This window comes from Mustela lutreola, chromosome 12, assembly GCF_030435805.1.
Source record: "Mustela lutreola isolate mMusLut2 chromosome 12, mMusLut2.pri, whole genome shotgun sequence".
In the NCBI taxonomy this organism is placed as follows: Eukaryota; Metazoa; Chordata; class Mammalia; order Carnivora; family Mustelidae; genus Mustela; species Mustela lutreola.
In genome coordinates, this window is record NC_081301.1 from 33,552,096 (window position 1) to 33,574,813 (window position 22,718).

Consider the following 22,718-nt stretch of genomic DNA (forward strand, 5'->3'; position numbering starts at 1 on the left):
GAAACAAGTAAAGGAAATTAAAATCCCTTCTAATCACATTGCCCAGAGACAACTAATGTTCTTTATGTATGTGTTTTTATAAAATGTCTTCCTAGCTATTCCTTTGTACCATTTCCTCACTTGTTATTTTGTGTACAGTTTCCATGTCACTCCATATTTTTCCTCAACTGTGGCTCTAATTTTTGGAGGGGTCTTGGACCCCTCAAAGATTCGATGGAGACTCAGACCCTGTCCCCAGAAAATGCACATCCCCAAATACACACCAGTCATTTTGCCAGGCAGAAGGTCAGGCCCAAAGTTGCCAGTTCTTTGTATGTTTCTAACAAGCTGAAAATCCATTTCTCATGTGAAATCTTCTGGTTTCCAAAGTTGGCCACAAATATGAAATATCAAAAATAAAAACAAGGGGTGCCTGGGTGGCTCAGTGGGTTAAAGCCTCTGCCTTCGACTCAGGTCATGATCCCAGGGTCCTGGGATCAAGCCCCACATCGGGCTCTCTGCTCAGCGGGGAGCCTGCTTCCCTTCCTCTCTCTCTCATCTGCCTGCCTCTCTGCCTACTTGTGATCTCTGTCTGTCAAATAAATAAATAATTTTTAAAATAAATAAAAATAAAAAAAATACAAATAAACCCATGAGAGGCCTCTGTCTGTTCTGAGACACCCTGTTTATAACCTCTGGGCAAGACCAAAGTCTCAGATATTTAGGGCTTATGGTCAGACCCAACTTGTGTTTTCAGCTTTGACTCTCCTTCTTACACCCCCTCTCTCCACTTCCCACTTCCACACCTCAGTTCATGCCACTTCATACATGAAACAGCTGCCGCAAGCCCCACCCCTGCCACCGGCATTGTCCAAATCCCACCGGAATCTATGCAAGGCCTTATGGGTGCACCTCAACACCTGCCACATTCTCTCTGTTCCTAACTACTTGTGGCACCATCTCCAGTCCTCTGCTACACTGGGAACCCCTAGGGATGGCACCGTTTGAGTCCTCTCAGGGCCCTCCCAATGCAAGGCCCCCCATTGCAGGGCTCCCTAAGAGCCAGGTCAGAGCATATGCTCAAGAAACACTAGCATGGGTGAGAGAACAGGCAGCATTCATCCCTGAGCAAGTGAATTCCTCAGTCAGAGCAGAAGGATGGATAATTACAGCCTGGCTTTAGCAATCTGCTATGCATTCACCCCTCAGGGTGTGTGAATTGCTGTGAAATTCTTATCAGGGGGAGAGAGGAGAGTGACTCTTAAAGGGAAAGTTAAAGGAAGGATGAGAAAGGAAGAAAAGCCCATGTAGCTCTAGAGCCTGGCCTGTATTAAACTTCTGAGTCACAGAAAAAAGGAGACAGAGCCAGGCTGGCCCAGGAATGTGCTGGTGGGACATGGGGTAGGTGTTTTTGCCCTTTCTGAATAATAATGGGCAGAACCAGATCACTTCTTCGGGCCCTTCCTTTTGTATAATCTCAGATAATAAGATCTGTGTGGTAATCAAGGATTTATTGTATTAACAATACATTAAGTTTTCATATTTTGTATTTCATTAAGGCTGACTTTTCTTGTGGTCTCTCTTTGATAAGGCTCCAACAAGGGAAAGGGTAAGACTAGGAGATGCTGTCCAGAGCCCACTGGAACAGCTGCCTCTACTCTCCTAAGGTGATCGCTTGGTAAAGTCCTATGGGTCTCAAAATGCCTCTGGGCCAGTGGAGATCTGACCATTGGGCAGACCCTGAGACTCTTCCTAGGAAGTGAGAAGCAAGGCTGAGATGGTCTGTACCTACAGGACCTTGAATAGGCCACTAAAACTCCTAGCCTCAGGTTCTTCATGAGCAGGTTACGAACAATAAGTCTAATTCTGGGTAATTGAGATTATGACCTTTAAAAATCCAGCACAGACCCTGACACGTGGCAAGTGCTTAATAAATGTTAGCCCTTTGTCTCATGAGCCTCACTTTGAAATGAATAAGTCAGCCTTTGGATACAGACTGAGGCAGTTTTGTAGACTCCAAAAATCTATGGTGCTTTTTTCCCCCTAAAGATTTATTTATTTGTTTTAGAGGGGTGGGGAGAGAGAGAGTACACAAGGGGAGGGGCAGAGAGAGAAAGCTCAAGAGAATCCTCAAGCAGACTCCCCACTGAACAGGAAGCCTGACATGGGGCTCAATCCCAAGACCCCGAGAAAACAACTAAGCAAAAACCAAGAATCAACACTCAACCGACTGAGTCACCCAGGCACCCAAACCCGGTTTTTTCTTCAACTGAAAGACCCCAGCCCCACCCTGGCACAGCTTAGGGGAAATCATCTCAGCTGGGCAAGTGGGCATAGGACAGTGAATGCAGGAGGGAGAATCTAAGAGAACCTAGATCAGGCAGTGGAGGACCTGAAATCCCTCACTGGATGTGAGATTGTGAGTCCCAGTGGGTTCTGTCCAAGGAGCTGTCTCAATTATCTGGAACCATCCCTGAGTGGGCAGGACCTGGGGTCCAGGGGTTCCAGGGATGAAAGACCAATGGACAGAAACCCAGACTCTAAGCAGGGTCTCCCAGCTGGCACTTCCCAATGGCAAGGACTGGCGACCCCATGAGAAAGGGCACTGGGTAGAATGAAGCTACAAATAGGGAAACTAAGGCCTGTAGCCCCTAAAGTGTCCAAGGGCAGGGCCAGAACCGGAGTTTCCTGAGCCCCTCCTGGGCACCCCTGCTTCCCAGGAGAGGAAACCAGGAGGCAGGATGGAGTAACAGCTCCAGGCACACAGACCCAAGAGCTGAGAAAAAAGAAACTATCCCAAGTACGGGGTCAAACATCACCCCACTAGGCACTCTGCTCACCTGTGCCATGGCGTTCCTGGCCTTCCAAATGAGCCCTTAATGTAGCAGCACTGCCTTCAGTCTTAAAAATTAATTACTAGATTCCTGCCTACTTTTTGTTTTTTAATCAGAGTTTGTATGTTCAACATGCTTGTTTCCGTTCAGCATCTTTGTCCAAGTGCACTACTCGCTCAGCAGCTATAACTTCAAATTGTAACATAGTGCCCAGGTCATAGTAAAATTTCAAAAAATGCATGTTAATTGAAGGCCAGATCCTTAAGTTTACGAGCATGTTCTCTGGCCTGGCCCTGTGCCAGGTGCCGGGGGTGCAGAGACACATCTCCCTCACCCTGGATCACCACCACCACTACTTAGCACACTTGGCCTTTATGCCTGGCTTGCTTGATTGGGAACCCTCTACAACAGACCTCCTATATTATTCCATTTTCCATGGCACAGGGTCCAGCTCAGAGCAGGAGCTCAGAGAACATGGGATTAGGTGAGCAGAGAGAAGTTTTGACCCCAAGGAAAAGACCCTGATGGAAATCAGAGCACCCCAAAACTAGAACTGCTACAACCTGTTGGTGTCTGTCTCCATCTCTCTGTGTCTCTGTCTCCGGATTTATCACTCTTATTCACCCACTTCCTTTCCTCCCCCCAAATATCTGCCTCTAGTTCATAAACATGCTCACACTTTTTTATGGGTTAGCTTAGAAATAAAGATAAGCTCTTGGTCATTTATGTATGACAAAGATGATATGTGACAATAATCAGCATGCAATATAGTTGACAAGGGTAAAACCCCACATGGTGGACATTCTTATTGACTAAACATTGACTAAAACATCAAATCTTGACATTGATTTGCTAAATATGGCCCAGGAAACTCGGGCTTGATCTAAATAGTGGCCAATATAAGAAAAACCACAAAAGCAGATGTTATCATGAGTCAACTGGAAAAAAAAAACCAAACTAATCAATAAACAAGGCTTCTTGGTGAACAACAGCCTTGATTGAAATGATGTCAGTAAGAATGAGAAGAGATCAACTAAATTGAAGAGAAAAATGACCAAAGGAATCAATGAACTATATGGCGCTTGCTTTGAAAAATATTTTTCCCATAAAAATTAATCAGTGTTGATATAATTCTTACGAAAATACTGGTAACAGCAGAATCAAATGCTCAGGCCTGGGGAGCAGTGGGAACATGTGTGGGTGGGATTGGATCATCTGTCTGCTGTCTCTTAGTACTTACTCTGCACCTCCAGCTGCCTGCCACGAGCTCACCAGGCTCTTCCTGATTTGTAATCATCACTGTCCTACCAGTGGTTTTTGTACTTCCAAAGGAGTTGGGTTTTTGCACTAATCGCTGCCTCCTTAATCAATTAATGAGACTTAAAAGGCCATTTATCATTGGAAATTACAACCAAAATCACCAGAGCACTACATCGGTCCACAGATGCTAAGGAATTGCATTGTACATTGATAATTGTACCCTGGCTTTAATGAGATTCTTATTAACATATACATTATTAATTAGACCATTAATGCAGATGTCATTTTGAGTCACACCAGGATTCCCGATGGCTCACATGGTTATTAAACCTCACTAATTTGTAGGAGGAATTAATATTATATTAAAGGTTCTCTCCACTGTGTATTTTAAATTAAACGCTTGCTTTTGAATCTTACCCACTGTATCCACCTCCTACTTGCTAAAGAGAAGTAAGAGGGAAGCATTTCATTCTAATATCTGAGAGCTTCCTATTCGGCAAATAACTTTGGTGTCTGTAAGTAGATAGGGAAGGAGAGAGAGAGTGGGGAGGAGGGAAGAAGTCCCTCCCTCCCCACCCCCCACACCTTGAGAGGAGCCCGCTGTTCTTTGATTAGCAAGGTTTCCTAATGCATCTAAAATAGAATATTCAGGGGCACCTGGGTGGGTCAATGGGTTGAGCCTCTGCCTTCGGCTCAGGTCATGGTCTTTTTTTTTTTTTTTTTTTTTTTTTTTTTAGATTTTTTATTTATTTACTTGAGAGAGAGACAGTGAGAGAGAGCATGAACGAGGAGAAGGTCAGAGAGAGAAGCAGACTCCCCATGGAGCTGGGAGCCCGATGCGGGACTCGATGGCTCAGGTCATGGTCTCAGGGTCCTGGGATCAAGGCTCACATCAGGCTCTCTGCTCAGCAGGGAGCCTATTTCTCCGCCCCCCTCCTTTGCCTGCCTCTCTGCCTAATTGTGATCTCTCTAGCTCTGTGTCAAATAAATTAATTAAATATTTTTAAAAAATAAAATAGAATATTCAATTTTTTCTTATAATAAAGCATCATTTATTTGCTGTAAATCATTTATGAAATACACATAAGCAAAAAGGAGAACAATTTTCAGCGCTCATTCTCTCTGTACTCGGTAATTATACTCTGAACATTCTCATGTGCTATTTTAGTCTATTTTCTCTATGCTTAAATAGAAATCCTTTTACACAAAGAGGATCATGCTCTATATATCATTTTTTAAAAAGATGTTATTTATTTGACAGACAGAGATCACAAGCAGGCAGAGAGGCAAGTAGAGAGAGAGAGGAGGAAGCAGGCTCCCCACTGAGCAGAGAGCCCGATGCGGGGCTGGATTCCAGAACCCTGGGATCATGGGTTTAACTGAAGGCAGAGGCTTTAACCAAGCTGAAGGCAGAGGCTTTAACCCACTGAGCTACCTAGGCGCCCCACTATGTATCATTTTAAAACTTTCCTTTTCAACTTAATATTTTGTGAACACTTTCCTGTATCAATAAATGTTCTGGAGTATCTTTAACTGTCACATTACACATACCAATCAACTTCATTCTTTTCAATAGCCATCGTATGGTCAACTTGATGCATCCATGTGGTTAAGCTATAGTCCCCAATTAATCCGTCAAACTCTGATCTAGCTATTGCCATGAAGGTATTTTGTGGACATAATTAAAGTCCATAATCAGTTGACTGTAAGGGAGATTATCCTAGATGATCCACACAGGCCTGATCGAGCCAATTGGAGACCTAAAGAGCAGAGTTGAAGCTTCCCTGGAGAAGAAATTTTGCCTATGCACAGCAGCCTTTGCTCAAGCCCAAATTCCAGACTGCCCTGTGGATTTCGCTTACCTAACCAGCCCCCACAGCCATATAAGCCAATGCCTTGCAATTAATCTCCTAATACATCTACCTCTTACTGGTGCTGTTTCTCTGGTGGAACCCTGATACAGGCTGCATAGGATTTTACTATATGGCTATCTCATAATTTATTTAACCAATCCCCCACAGTTGGACATTGTGCTGGGTGGTCTTGCTGTCAACTTGGCACTACCACTCCTGTTTCAGGCCAGAATTGCACTTCCCAGTCTACTGTTTCCGGAATGGTTCCAGAACAGTGGAGACTGATGATGAGAGGAACCCACGCAAATTTTGAGAAGGAGAAGCTAATAGGAAGCCATGGTTATTGGAAAGACATGGCAGTCAGCCATGATGACAGCGTCAGCAGTCTGGACCGCTGTACTGGTTTTGCAGATCTCCCCATGAGCTCCCACTCCACTGCCTCACTTCAGTAGCCAGATGCATGCAGCTTCTCAGGCTTTCCTACAAGCTCATCTTTCCCACCTGTGCCACTTGTACCACATATGTTTCAGATGGAAATGTTCAGCAACTGCTTTTTGAACACCTCAACTTTTCCCTCTAGAACCTGGCTCCCATGGCTACTCCCAGATTTTCATAAGCCCTAACTCCTATGTTAAACTCTCTATTCCTGTAATACTAGTAAATGTTCTGTGTTCCTGACTGAAAGCACTAGTAGTTCAGGGGAATATCCCTAAATTAGAATTAAGAATGTTAATAACTCGGGCGCCTGGGTGGCTCAGAGGGTTATACCTCTGCCTTTAGCTCAGGTCATGATCTCAGGGTCCTGGGATCGAGGCCCACATCAGGCTCTCTGCTCAGCGGGGAGCCTGCTTCCCCCTCTCTCTCTGTCTGCCTCTCTGCCTACTTGTGATCTCTCTCTCTTTGTCAAATAAATAAATGAAATCTTAAAAAAAAAAAAAAAAAGAATGTTAATAACTCCATTGCCTTCCATGGTCATCCATGGCACAAAGTGGCAAAACATCTGAATTATTATTACTTGTGGTCATCTGTAAAAAGAGAGTCAGGTAGCCCAACAGCTACTTCAATAGAACATTATACTGGAAACAAAGGACAGTGGGGTTAGTTGACTACTTCCAATTATGCTAAAGAATCTGAAAAAAAGAAAATGGTGAGCTCAGGCTTTACGTTCCCCTCATGACCTGAGTAAGAAAAGATAAAGCTTAAGTGACTGCCCTGAAAAATTCTTCAAGCTCACAGAGTTTGCTGATCGGACATGTTCCCATCACTGTGAAATGGCAGGCCCGATAGAAGAGTGGAATGGCCTTTTGAATACTAATTTTTGGCATCAGCTGGATAAGAAGCTTTTGCAGGATTGGGATAATGTCCTACAGACTGGGGGATTGGGGTATATGCTCTAACGCAGTAACCAAGGTATGGCACTGTTACTCCACAGCCAGGAGTGGCTCATACCACTATTCCCCTTAATGATAACACTAGCAATATTTTTGTTTCCATCCCTGTGGCTTTGGGCTCTCTGGCATAGAAATCTTTGTTCCCAAGGGAAAACTGCTTCCATCAATGGACACACAATGCTCCATTCTGTACTCACCAGAATGGCTATTATACAATGGGGGCTGCTGTAGATTAAATGTTTGTGTCCTCCCTCTCCAAATTCATATGTTGAATTTAATCACCCAAAGTGATGGTGTTAGCAGATGGGACTATTGGGAGATGATTAGGTCCTAAGGGCAGAGCTCTCATGAATAGGATTAGTGCCTTTCTAAAAGAGACTCCCTAGAGCTCCCTTGGACCCTTCCACCATCAATGAGTAAGTGAGCTCTCACCAGACACCAAATCTGCTGGCGCTGTGATCTTGAACTTCCTAGCCTTCAGAGCTGTGAGAAATAAATGCTGTTTATAAGCCACCCAACCAGTCTCTGGCACTTTCTTATAACAGCCTGAACACACTAAGACAAGGGCAAAGAGGAGTCTTTCTGGGACCCGGGAGACTTTCTGGATGCTTCCTAATGCTCCCATGTCCTGTGGTCAAAGTGCATGGAAAATATCAGCACAATCTAGTGACATACACCCTTCAGGAATGAAGGCTTGAGTTATCCCACCACACAAGGAAACATAACTTGCCCAAGTGCTTGCTAAAAGAAAAAATAAAAAAATTAAGGAATAAGTAGTAGAAGAAAAAGTCAAATCCAGCTACAACCACACAACCAGTTGCCAAAATGAGACCCATTTGATTTCTTGTTTCCTTGCATTGGTATATTTATGAATATAACTTCTTTTTCTGTTTTCCCCCTCCCATTCTTTTGCTGGCTATTATGAAGTATATTAATAGTGTTTAATTCTATACTTCTGTGTTTAAGGTACAGGATACAAAAAAGAGATGGTGAGGGGCACTTGGGTTACTCAGTTGGTTAGGCTTTTGACTCTTGATTTGGGCTTAGGACATGATCTCAGGGTCATGAGATCAAGCCCCACAATGGGCTCCATGCTCAGTGAGGAGTCTGCTTGAGATTCTCTCTCCCTTTACCCTTCTCCCCACCACTCTCTCTCTAAAATAAATAAATAAATAAATCTTAAAAAAAAAAAAAAAAAAAAAAAGTCCAAGTGATCCAGTCAGAAGTCAGTCTTAGTGGAAGGGATTTGCATGAATGCCAAGTTGACAAAGGGGTTGACTCTTCTGGATCTTCTTGGTACCCCTGCTCCAGAACCGGGCTGGGAACTACATTTCCCAAAATTTCCTTCCCTGCGTGGTTTGTAGAGTTAGAGTTGTCAGAGAGGAACCCATATAGGAACCCAGGAGAGGATCCCACATAGTCTAGTGGAACCTAGACTAATATAGGATTTGGAAGGCAGAGTAAAGCAGAAGCCATTTGTCTCAGGACATCATGGCCATAGCTATGGTGGCAATTAGATGTGGTGGCTTCACAGAGGGGTCCCATAATGCTCACATCATGGGTCCCATTCAGTGGCAGACATGCTGGGCTCCACATACCCCCCACCTCCCCACCATCCCCATCTTCAGTGTGAAGTGGTTACTGAATATCACTGAATATCCTGACTCCACTTCCAGACCTCCACTCCCCAGGTCTCAGACACTGGCATGGCCATCTTGTCTTGCAGGCGTCTGAGTTGTGATTTTCACTGAACCTTCCCTATGGGGAAAATATTATGCCATCTTGTTTTTTTTTTTTTTAAAGAAAGTATTAAAAACTCACAGAGCTTATGGAAAGAAGTAATTAGCTATACAAATGGACCTTTCACCCTCTAAAGTAGTGGTTTTCAAATGGGGACTATTTTGCCCCCTAGGAACATTTGACAATATCTGGAGACATTTTTGGTTGTCATGCGGCAGGTTGGAGGTTGAACCAGTTGCTATTGGCAGCTAGTGGGTAAAGGCTAGAAAGCTGCTAAAGTTCTTGCAATGCATAGGACAGCCCTCCCAACTAACCCTCAACAAAGGATTATCTGGTCCTAAATTTCATTCATACCTTGGCTGAGAAGCCCTGCTCTGATGCATGCTTTGGGTTAACCTAGATCTTGCAATCCTAGAACACTATCAAGTGTTCTCTGGTAGGAACACCTTCAAGGAAGTCAAGGAGGGAGGAAGGAATTTGAATGTTCCCTAAAGCTAAGCATATAGGCTCCCCTGCTCCAAAGGGGTCCTCTTATTATTGTAAGGACCTTTAAAGTGGCAAATTCTCCTGGTTGAGGTTTCAGAAAAGATATTCAGGTTACAAAGTCAGTTTTACTACAATTTTTCCAAGCCTCAGCCAACTGATAGAGTGTCCAACTCTGTCCAGCTAGGACACGCACCGCACTCTTGTTCAGAGCCCCAAGTGCTATCCATATGGCATCTTAAGGCAAAGTAGAATAAGCTGCCCCCTCCCAGGTAAAATTCTAAGTGGGTATATTATTTAAATCTTAATAACAATTACAACAAAGTCATTTTGTATAAAATAAATCAACTGTAGAATATAAAAGAACACTTGAAATTCATTGAGCTGTACACGTAGGATGTGTGTACTATATATACATTAAAACGGAATAAAATGTTTGAAATAAAATAAGAAATTTGAGCTTCTACTCACTAGAATTAGTATTGGAATACAATTAATTGTTTTTAAACTGTTTTATCAGGCACCTCTTTTGTCAACCCCTGCACCCCCCCACCCCCCCCACCCCCGTCCCTCTCAGCCACTTTTTTACTTCAGCTGTTTCTAAAGCACTCAGATGTATTACAAAGGGCAACCTGCGAGCACCTCACCTCAGCTGCCTACCCCCAATATCTCCTGCTTTCTGCTCTGGGGCTTTTCTGCTGGGGTCACATACCACATTTGACAACTGTGCAAACTTTGAAGTACAAGGCGGGGGTGGGGTGGGCAGGTGGAGGGCAGTGTTAATTCCTCAGAGAACAACCACCCCTGACCATGCAGGATGGGCTCCAGTGGAGACATGTTCCATTCTTCTGCCCCATGGGGTGCACTCCACGTGGCTCCTCTGGGTCCCTGCCAGTTGGAGCCCAGGTGCTCACAGCATGATCAGCTGCATACCAGGGACATGGACTTTCTTCTCTGTTTTACTTTTCCCAGTTCCTTCGCACCAGTATCCCAAAATGAACCACCCTCATGAAAACCCCTGTTTCAGCTTTTGCCTTTTAGTGGACCCTAGACTGAAACATGCTTCTCACTTTCATGGAAAGAGTTTATTATCATTTTAATGCTTACTTGTTCCAATATCTTGTTTTCTCTAGAAAAGATAGCTAGATTTGATTGATTATCAATCTGAAGCAATTTTAAATACATTTTAATTTCAAGAAGCTATGTTCTCCATTGGCAACCAATATTGTCAAAGTTAAATACATTCTGAGAGCTACAAAAATATTCAGAAAGGCATCCAGTAAATTATTGATGCAAGTGTATTGTTGAACATCAAAAGGAGAGTTCAGAAAACAGTTTAAGGTTTTAGTTGCTTACAGATCAATGCCTCGTCAATAGCACAGCAGTCAATTTCAGTTGTAAATTTTCACATAGTTAGAGTTGTTCAAGTTCATACCAATTCTTTAAATTACATGTCATTTAGAAGAATGAAAGACCAGGATATTTTTCAGCATTACAAACCTTTCTTATAAAAATAATAATTGTTGCACCCAATATTTTTATACAGAAATTGATTTTAAATTTTTATGTGGCTCACAAAGGGGCTGATCATAGAATTCATAGTAAAATGAGTTTTCTTCTGACATTTTGCCCTATATTTCCTTCTTAAGAGAAGCTGACATGAGGGTTCCTAGGTGGTTCAGTCAGTGAAGTGTCTGACTCTTGGTTCAGGTCATGATCTCAGGGTTATGAGACCAGGCCCAGTGTTGGGCTCTGCACTCAGCACGGAGTCTGTTGGAGTTTCTGTCTCTCCCTCTCCCTCTCCCCGTCCTCAAATCTTGTGCTCACTTGCTCTTGCTCTCTCAAATAAATAAATCTTAAAAAAAAAAAATAGAAGCAGATATCAATGATCTCCAATTGTTTAGCATTAAAAATAGTTATTCTTGGGTGCCTGGGTGGCTCAGTGGGTTAAGCCGCTGCCTTCGGCTCGGGTCATGATCTCAGGGTCCTGGGATCGAGTCCCGCATCGGGCTCTCTGCTCAGCAGGGAGCCTGTTTCCTCCTCTCTCTCTCTCTGCCTGCCTCTCTGCCTACTTGTGATCTCTCTCTGTCAAATAAATAAATAAAATCTTTTAAAAAAAATAGTTATTCTTAAACACTACCATTTAATTTCTCTTTAGAGAATGTTTCGATTCCTTTGATGTTTTCAAAGCATTTGGTATACTAGTTTTGGTTCCTGTTTACATTTACACTACTAATTTTACATAAAACATGTCAAATTGGCACTAGGAAAATTCATATAAAAATGAATATTTTTGAGAGTATTGTCAGCTTGCATTCTGCAGTCTATATTTTCATAAACTAGGTCTTTTGGTTATAAAATGTATTTCTTCTTCCAAAGTAGAAACAGAACAATAAGTATCAACCTGGTTAGAACAAAACATTTTACTTCCCTCTGCCAGAAAATCATGATAAATGTATTATGTTACCTATCTTTAGAGTGAAAAAATTATGGCAAAAATATTTTCTAATTTTCAAAACAAAGAGGTTCCTTACAAAATAAATGTCATCCTAAAGCATAATAAATTTGGGCAGTGCACAACATGAACAGCCATGGGAGCCCTGTGGGCAATGTGTCTTCTTAGCATATTTAGACCCCTCCTCCCATAACCTGGCCCCAACTCACCCTAACAGACTCTCATTTCACATGCCTCTGCTCTAGCCAGTAACCATTCCCTATACTAGGCCTTTGCTTTTGCTGTTGCCTCTGCTTTGGATGCCAGTCCTGCCCTGTCCCTGCCTAGTGACATCCTACCCAGTGGGGCACTTCCTCTCTGAGACCTCCAGAGCACAACTGGAAGTCATCTGAGCCTGACTCCTAACTGGGCTATGAATTCTCTAAGACACAGAATAGATCTGTTCCATCTCAGCTTCCTAGCAGTCAAGCCTAGCCCACAATGGGCTCAGAAAAGTGGGATGAATTAAGGCAGGCATAAGAGCCAGGAAACTCGGAGCACCATGGCATTTCTTGGTGGTGGCAATGGCTGCTATTTAACTTAGGAGTGTTAGAATGATAAGGAGCTCATTCTCTGAGAACCCTTCATGGGCAGAGAGGGCCCCTGTACTGGGAAGCAGGGAGACAGGTAACCATGAGGCATAAACTTTCTAAATAAGCCTTCCTTCCACCTGAGCTCTCCTGTGGCCATTGGGGCTTTTGTTAACTGTCTCAGCAACTTAGCCTTTATTGAGCACCTATTGTGTGTGAGGCTCTAAGATAAACCAGACACAGACTCTGCCCCAAGGAATCCACAGACTGGTGAGGAGGACACATGTGGGTTAGTGATAATAGTCCAGTGTGTTTATGTTAAGTGCTTACTAGAGGGAAAGGCTAGATTTGATGCAGGAACAAATCAGGCAGCATCAAGAAGTGATACTGAAGCTCAAGCTGAGATGAAGGCTGAGGAAAAGTTTCTTGGTTGGGGGGAGGGGGGAAGGGGTCTAGAGATGGAATTCCAGGCCGAGGAAACAGGAAAGAGTTTGGACAAAGGTATGGAGGGGTGTAACAGCCTGGCCTTTCTGGGGAGATGTGGGTCATGTTGTGTGACTGGGGCATTCAGTTATGAGTAGGGCAGTAGGCCCTAGAGATTGGTACAAGGTACACTATGATGCCTGAGGGGGTTGACCATCCTGAAGGCGATAGAGATCCTTTAATCCCTAGACACAGGTTGGAGTTTTAGGAAGTTTTAGGAGTTTTAGGAAGGTCATCCTGGCATGGTCCACATGCCTGGGAGACTGAACCAAGCAGCCTGACAGAGGGTTCATAAAAGGCAAAGGACATAGGGTCACTGAGGATCTTTTTCAAACACAGCTTCTGATTCAGTAGGTCTGCAATGGGGCCTGTGATTGTGCATATGCCAAAAAGCTCCCCCATATTGCTGATATAGCAGGTCCATGGACCACTCCTTGAGTATCAAGGGAATGAAACCTATTTGCTAGCCCAGTCACTAGCAAGCGCTAGGAATTCATAAGACACCTTCTGTATTCTCAGGTTTTCACTTGCCAAGGACTGAGACCATTTTCCCTGGGCCCTGCTGGTTACACCATTCCTTACACACATGAATGAATCAAAAGGTGCCAATGTCTTTAAGTGGAAGCAAGGGATGATTGGTAGATGGACAGTAGGTCACAAGGTCGTGTGTCTTAGGTTGATATACAGGCAGCTCCTGGTCCTGCAATAAACATTAAAAGGTCACATTCATCACAGGATGAGTCCAGCCCACACTTCTGGAGTGCTGTGCTCAGCTCTGTGAAAGGGACACTGAACAACCATAGTATATCAGGAGTGAGAGGACAGGATGGGGAGAGGACCCAATGGATGAGGGATCCGGGGCACTCAACCTAGACAAGACAGGCTCAGTGGGACATGGTCACCTCCAAGTCTCTAATGGGCTATCACAGGACAAAGTGAGCAGACATGATCTGTGGTACCCAGGAGCTGAGCTAAAACTAGTCAGTGGATTGGAACCACAACAGGAGAGACCTCCTTTCATTATAAAAACAAAACAAAACAGGGGCACCTGGGTGGCTCAGTGGGATAAAGCCACTGCCTTCGGCTCGGGCATGATCTCAGAGTCCTGGGATCGAGCCCCACATCGGGCTCTCTGCTCAGCAGGGAGCCTGCTTCCTCCTCTCTCTCTGACTGCCTCTCTGCCTGCTTGTGATCTCTGTCTGTCAAATAAATAAATAAAATCTTTTAAAAAAACAAAACAAACAAACAAACAAACAAAAAACAGATTTCTGACAATCAGAGCTGTCTGAATAAGGGATGAGCTACCTTGAATGGTAGTGAGCTCCTCATCACTGGAGATGGACAAGACTGTTTTAAACAGATTAAATGGGATGATCCCTAAGTCCTGAGATTCTCTCATCCTCTTACCAGTTCAAGAGTCAGTAACCACAGTGGTGAGCCCAAAAACCCTCAACAGTATTCTAGAGCCTACTGAGCTGTCAATCTACTGGGCAAATAATAAGATGCTTATCACATTTTCACACTGTCCCTTCATATACTACCACCTTGTTCTGACTGTACCATGCTTCAGAGAAATCCCCCACCTTGCTGGAAGTCCGGAATCATGGTTTGAGCCTCTCTGATCATCCTTCTCTATGGCCTTGGGGATGTTTTCTCCTTACTCTGGACTTCAGTTCTGACCCTAAACATCACACCCTGACCCATTGCCCAACATGACAAGTAGGACACATTCACTCAAGATGAGGACCATCTCAGGTTTACTGGTGAGTCCCAGGCCCTAAAACATAGTAAGTGTTCAAAAAATAGCTGATGGATTGAATTGTGCTCAGGGCAGTGACTGGGATTGTTGAATGGAATTGAATTGAGTTGAGATGAATTGAATTGAAAGGAACAGAACTGAATCAAATTCACAAATATTTAAGACACAGAGCAGCAGAATGTTGGTGCTGGATAAAATTTATAAATGATATTTAGCCCCAGCCTCTCACCACTCACCCTTCCTTCTGTTCCCTACCCCCATTTTCTGCTGAAGGACAAAGGCATTAATACGGTCTATTCTTACTCCTCACAGAAAACACTATCTTAGAACCAATCTTACTTGTGCTAAAACACAGTCTTATGTGTGCTAACATGTTCTAATTTTTTGCTTTCAAACTAGACCTCTCCTCTAAGCTCCAGATCTGTTTGGCCTTTGCTCGCCAATATTTCAATGATGATTCCACATGCACCAAAAAATCAATATGTCCTACTTCCCTCAAACCTGCCCCTCCACCAAGTTCTCATCTCAACCCCATGGTCCCTTAGTAAAGAAACCTAGGGTTATCCTGGACTTCCCTGATTTTGTTTTTAAAAAATTAGCTGACTCCAGCGGGTGGAGAATAATGAATGATTCCTGAGTTTATTATTTTTACATCAGTAATAAACTCAATTTTGCAAGCTTAGAATAATAATTTGAAAAAGACGCAGTGCAGAATTGATCTGAAAGTGCACCTTTCAGCAAAGCACACAAATATTTGCTGAAATAGCCAGATTGTAAATTCCATACTCATCACAGTTTTTTTTCCAGAGGCAACAGCCCCTCCCCACCAGGTTGGCCTTGTTGGCAGCAAACCTGGATCATGATTTCTTGCAGAGAAGGGGCAGAATCTACTTGAAGCGCTGTCAAGGGGCTGTTAAGTGCCTGGGAATCAGGCAATCTGGGTTCTTCGCTCTCGTCTGTGTAAGGGGGCCAGGGAGCTAGAAAGAGCTCCAGAATGCAGATCCCTGACCTCACTGATTAAGCAATGGGTCCCTGGAACGTACATTTTCAACAGGCTTCCCAGGTGATCCTGATGCAGTTGGCTTGCCAGCACCACTGTGAAAAGTACCCGACTAGACCATTTCAAGGGGTCCTTCTAGGACTGACAGACACCCCCTCCTCTCCAGTGCTCAGAATAGGAACTGGTTTTTATGTGTGACTGGGACTACTACAAACCACAAGTATGCGATGCCCCAACATGCCCTCCTTGTGAGGATAAGGTCACCGGTGCTAGGAACAGACCAGCAGGACCGCTCTCTGGAGTGGTGATTTTTAAGAACTAAAATATTCCAGAAGACAAAACAAAATGTGTTTCCTAGAACACTCTTCAAAGATGGAGCCACACACGCCTAGAAAACATCCCTTAACATCCTGCTTGGTCTGGGACCAAGATGTCAAGCTGCCTTCTCAGGAGGGAGGGTGGTATTTGTTCTAGGCTTCTGCTGGTAAGCAACAGAAATAGGCTTTAGCTGATAATAAGCAGAAAATAAATTTAGTGAAAGCTAGGGAGCCACTCAAAGAATGGTTGGGACAGATGCAGAGCCAGTATTAGAAAATGGGCAGGGGTCAGGACCCCAGGCAAAATATCTCCACACAGCCAGAGTATCAGAGAACCCACCCCCAGTCCCAAATCCCACTGGCAATGACTCCCATTGTAGTGTTGCTGGTATGGGCTCTGGGTGCCACCCCCTGCCCTGCTGCTGCTGCTGTGCCCCCTGCAGGCAGGTTGGAAAATGGGCATCAGGACGGAGTCTCCTCTGGGTCTTGGGGTCACTGGAGCCAGGTGGAACAGTCACTGGAGCCAAGTAACTGCAGTCTACTGCATGGAGACCTAGAAAGTAACATTCCAGCCCTTTCCATTCCTATGATGGGAATCAGGCCCAAACCTAGGCAGAACAATCAGATGCCAGAACATTTCCCAACATACAAATGTCCACTCCAGAAAGACCTGGCTGCCTATAGGGCTCCGGTCTTTAGAAGGGAACAGAATGGAAAAGAATAAGAAGAATAAGAAGTAAATATCTCAGGACAATAGAAAACAGATTTGTGTTGACATTCTTATTTCCTCTCCTTAACTGATTATTCCCTCTCTAAATAAATGTCAAGGCTTTTGGTTTTTTTGTTTTGTTTTGTTTTGCTTTGCTTTGCTTTGTTTTGTTTTTCAAAGATTTTATTTATTTATTTGACAGAGAGAGATCACAAGTGGGCAGAGAGGCAGGCAGAAAGAGAGAGGAGGAAGCACGCTCCCCGCTGAGCAGAGAGCCCAATGCGGGGCTCGATTCCACGACCCTGAGATCACAACCTGAGCTGAAGGCAGAGGCTTAACCCACTGAGCCACCCAGGTGCCCCAAGGCTTTTGTTTTGAAGCTAAATTAAAGTACCCACGTGCTCTGAGTACCTCCAGGACTCAGTTAGAGCCTAACCATTTCCTGACCGTGAGCTCCATTGGGTCAGGTCAGGAAGGAACTACTTAGACTCTCGTAGGCAGGGAGGTCCCTGGAATGAGTTGTGGAGGCCTCTCTCAAATTGTATGGCCCCAGCATGGAAGGAGGAGAGCCTGCACCCCGGTAGTTGGCAATCGGCAATCACGGCAATGCAATCCATAAGAAGACAGGACAGCTATGTGGCTGACAGCAGGAAGAGGATGTGACCACTGTGCCATACACCTGCCAGCCTTTAGGGTCCCAAGCCTGGAATGACAAGCTTGTATGGCCCCCACTCTCCTCCTTCTTGATTTTCACTTGACCACAGCCCAGTCATTTTGCAGACAAAATTACTAAAGCCCAGAGAGGGTCACAAAAGGCACTTTGCCTGGCAAACCCCAGAAATTGCTGGGATCCATGCAGGAGCAGCTGCATCCCTTTTCCAAGATTCAGTTGGAACCCACTTGGAGTCAAAGGGGCCTGAATCAGTCAGCTTTTGCAAACAGCCCTAAGATGTCAAGGACTCAAAATGAACACTTATTTCTGGCTCACATCCACATCCACTGTGGGGTGGCTCTGGCTCTGTTCCACTCCATCTTCCTTTCAAGACCCAGACTAGATGAGAAGACCATATTTTGGTCCCGTGGAAGAAGAGAAAGAGCAATCGTGGAGGTACGCGCCAGATCTTAATGCCTCTACTCAGATCTGGCTTACGGTATTTTCTTTCATTTCCATGGGCCAAAAAGCAGGTCATGTGGTTTTATCCGACATCAATGAGATGGGGCAATTATAGTCTTCTCACAAGGAGGGCAGAAAACAAGGGGAACAATCAATCCGGCATGAAGGCATCCCATGGGGAAGTGGCCATGGCAGCCCCCATCTGGGGCTCCTGCTCCTCTGATGGGCATGTCCCCCAGGCTCACTGCCCCCTGCTGGTCCATCCCATTCCTTCTGCTCCTTCAACACTCCCTAGGGTGTGGTCCTATAGTTCTAGTCCCATTTTGAAGATGCAAAGACTGAGGCCCACTGAGAAGACCCAGACCACAAACTCCTTCCTGATGACCTTCCCTGGACAAGGAGCTCCCTATCCATTCCAATCTCCTCCTTGTCTAGTCTAAGCCCCTCAGAAATAACTGTTCTCTATGGAGCGCCTACTGCACACCTGCTCTCAAACTTTATGGTCCTCCCAGAGTCTCCCAACCACTCTGTGAGGTCAGTAACACTCATTATGCATACCCTTTCACAGATGAGGAAACTAAAGCTTATAGGGTGAATGACTTGCCCAAGGTCATACACACAGATGTCAGCAAACCAGGTTTGTCCAACTCCCAAGCCGCCACTGCCACTCATGCTGGCTCAAATCCCCTCTTCCTCTGCCCTGACCCATATCCGGTGCCACCTGTGGTGATGTCCAGAGTCAGGATGCCACACTTATGGGACTGTTTGCCTTCTTACTGGCACTAACTAATCTTTAATTCAGACCCATGAAGCCAGCCCTTCAGCTCCCGTTGCCAGCCTCAGAAATGAGGATAAATGCGTCTGTCAGTGGCTTCCTGCCTCTTTGTTTTTTAATTTACTTAGAGTGGGGCAGCAGAGATGGCAGGAGAGGAAGCAGATGGCTCAGCATGACAGACGGGCTCTTATCCAGTGACACAAGGACAAGGTGAGAGAAAGCGTGATCAGGAGAAAACACAGGCTCCATGTGAGAGGACGTGCACAGAGTCTCTTGTGTTAGGGCATCTGGGCTGTGGCCAGCTCACCAGACCCCTGGGCACTAGGCTGGAACTCTCAGGGCTAGGGCTCTAGTTTGCCCAGCCCCACACCTTCACCGGACAGTGAGGACACCAAGGCCCGGAGAGGGACTGCAGCGTGCCCACAGTCACCTGGTCAGCCACTCAAAGATGCCTGACTCCACAGGGCCCCAGATGCACTGGATTGTCAGTGTGGGGGATGATGCCTATGAACTAGCTCCCTGGGGATGGTCCACACCAAACATTTTTATAGAATTTTACCTTCAGCCTGTGCTAAAGACTCAAGGCAAGCTTTCAACAGAAAAGCTTTCATGCCTAGAAATTACCGACTTTCATGTTGACCCTGATCAGACCCAGTCCACTGTCTCAGGCCACAATGTGAAGGTTGCAGTTCAGGCTGGAAGTGAGACCATGTTCTCCATCCCTTCCAGCTCAGGGAGGGTGGCTGAAAGGACTCCTCCAAGGTAGGGCCACAGAGTCTGCTGTGACACTAGACCCTCCCTTTAGACTGGGGCCTTCCTAACGGTGCTCCTGAGGACTCAAAGCACACAGTCAGCATGAAGAGCCACCTTCACAGATTTTCACTGAACATTGAAAATTACACGAGTCTCCAATTAAACACACACCTTTATCCTCCCCACTGAGTTTTCTCCTCTCCTCCGAGTCCTACTCCAATCTGGGACTAGTGACTAGGATTCAAAATCCTTTTTGGAAAGAGAATCTAACTCAGAACTTCTAAGACACTGGAGGAGGCACAGCTGGTTCTGGAAGCAATGTTCCCAGTGACTTTGAGAGAAGGGGGATGTGCATGAAGAAGAGACCCATCACCCTCCGTGAGATAATGCTGCAAAGATTTGTTGGATTTTAATAGATTAGCAAAACCGCATTGTTAACATCAGCCAGAGCTGCAATTTTGATATCTTGTGATTTGCATGTTCTATTCTCCCAGTCAATATATTCCTGACACACTTGCTTTCCCCCAAATCCCCAAAATACTTTACATCCTTCAAGGTCTATCTCATCATTCATTCATTTATTGAACAGATTTTTTTTTCCAACAGATATTTTTGAAACGTGCTTTGCACAGAGCCTATCACTGGGCACTGGAGCTGCAACAGTGATGAAGACAGACATGACCCCTGCTCCTGGAGGTTTTTTTCATTATGCAATCTCTTCCCTCTTCGACCTCGCCCTGAGCACCAGCTCTGATGATCCTATCGCACTTGACCTTCAGTGACAATCTCTTGTGTGTCTAGTCCTCCACACAAGAACACAAGTTCCTGAAGGAGTGCGCCTCCCTCTACATTAACCAGCGTGGCACCAAACACAGGAAGTCGGAACCCAAGAACAATCTTTGAGATAGATGAGGCCAATCACTTAACCTCAACCTCTTCATCTATGTAATGGGAGACATTATCTCAGGGTTTCCCAAGTCAAATTTTCTGAGCTGATGCTTGTGAACACAGTCTGCAAACTGTAAACCTCTGAGCATCAGTAGGGAGTGTGCCCTGACCTTACCGCCGGGGCCATCCGAAGCAGTTTACCAAAAGGGAACTCTGTCTAGCTCTTCGGCGGATCAGGGGTTTCTGTGTGCTCCTGGGTGAACCCCAGCCCAATGGGAGAGACAAAGCAAGTGCTGATGAATCTACTACCCCGGCGTCTGTCCCTATAGTTAAAAGGCGGGTCAATTACCATAGGCTCATTTGTAATCATTACAGTTGTCTCGAGTTTTCTGTGCTGATTGCTTGGGTTAAGAAGGCCCTCATCAGTGTTAGGGGGACAGGGGCTCAAGAGCACCTTTTGTCTTTGAGCCTCAGCCAGGCCTGCTGGAAGCTGGGTGAAAGGATGTCAGCAGTGGGGTACCTGTGCCTTCTGACCTCCATATCCAGAGGTTTTAGGAGCCTCAGGGGCTTTTCAGGGCTGACCTCTGATGGAGGCACTCCGGAGGTAATCCCATTATGGAAAGGCACCCCTGAAAAGTTTCATTACACTGATGCATACCGTCCATATTTCATCATCACCAAGACAGGTTTTCTCACTCTTTTGACATGAAAACAGACAGGTGGAGTCATTTTGATTTGGGCTGCCTAGTTTCTTCCTCAGGGAAGCTGCTGCCTCTGGCTTGCATGATAATTGAATTTCACGGATGGAGTCTTCCACATACTTCTCAATTAGGGCTGTGTACAGGCAGCGAGATTTTTCAGGTGTTGATCTATGATTGTCACTCTTTTTTTAGCTTTAAATTAATCTTCTTAATTTCTGCCAGCTCTAAATCTGGCTTTGCTAAATAGCATTATTCCGACTTAAATGGTCTAATCTGTTTGTCGTAAACTGGGTACAGCTGAAAATCGTGTATGCAGGAGCCTTCCTCATTAATCACAGCTGACAAGAAGTAAGAAATCAAGAAGCAAAATTGTCTCCGAAGGCAAGTGGGGAAGGATTGAAAAAACCCCGCAAGCTAGGGGTGATGGCAGAGCTGAGAGTGCCAGGGCAAATCTTAGCTCTGGCTGTGTGGCCCTAAGTAAGTCCCTGCCCTCTCTGGGCTTGTTTCTATCTGTGTGTGAGTGTGTGTGTGTGTGTGTGTGTGTGTGTGTTAAAGTCAGGAAGAAAGCAGGAAGAGTAGGGGATTAGATCAGTTGTCCTTGGGGACCTTTTCAGCTGTAACATTCCTGAGCCTATATATGACCTCTCAGAAAAATGCCATAAAAATGACATGTTGGTATTTAAATGTATGACTGTTATCGACCCTCCAGGACACTAAAAGAATCTACAGTCTCAGTACTTTACTGCAGCATTTTCCAAAATGAGGAAGGCAAGGCGATTTTTGGTAGTAAAGGAACACAGAATCAGTGACCCGGGTTCCAGGCTCCGTCCCCCTGAGCAGCTACACAAGGACTCTTCAGAGATGCACATCTGTAGGGCCTCTAACCTTCACTGAGCTTAATAGAGAAGGAGAGGCCTCAGGCTCAGCTCCTTTGCCCAGCAGCAGACCCAGTGAAAATCCAGTATCTGGTGGTAGTATGTGCTTTCTTTGTTTTTCTCCATATAGTGTAGAGACTGCTGCCTTTTAAGAGATATTTATGAAGGAGCTGATTTTAAAGAACATTAAGTTAATGCAGAAGTTCTGTGTCTAGGGCAAAAATTAGAAGTAGCATGTAAATGTTCAGTTTTGCAGTCTCGGGAGAAATCTATAGTGTCTCAGTAGAGGGGCAGGTCCTTTTCAGGTACTGGGGAGACAGGTATCTAATACCTTTAGGTCTTTACCCCTCTCTCCACTCCCCTATCCCATGTCCTGAGTGAGTGTTCAGGCCATCCTTATGCCCCTTACATGCCGCCCCATCTTGTTGCCGATCATGGGAACCAGTCCTTCTAGGAGAAGCCCTTGGGTCCCCATGTTGTCACTACTCACCCAGTGGGGTGACCAACTGTCCTGAGGGAATTCCTGGGACATGGGACTTTCAGTTTTAAAACCAGAACAGGGGGCACCTGAGTGGTTCAGTCAGTTAAACGTCTGCCTTCAGCTCAGGTCATGATCTCAGGGTCGTGGGATCAAGCCCTGCGCGGCTGGGAGCCTGCTCCTCCCTCTCCCACTGTCCCTCCCCCTGCTTGTGCATGTGCTCTCCTTGAATAAATAAAATCTTAAAAATAAAATAAAATAAAACCAGAACAGTCTGGGCAAACAGACCGATGGGTTCTAAT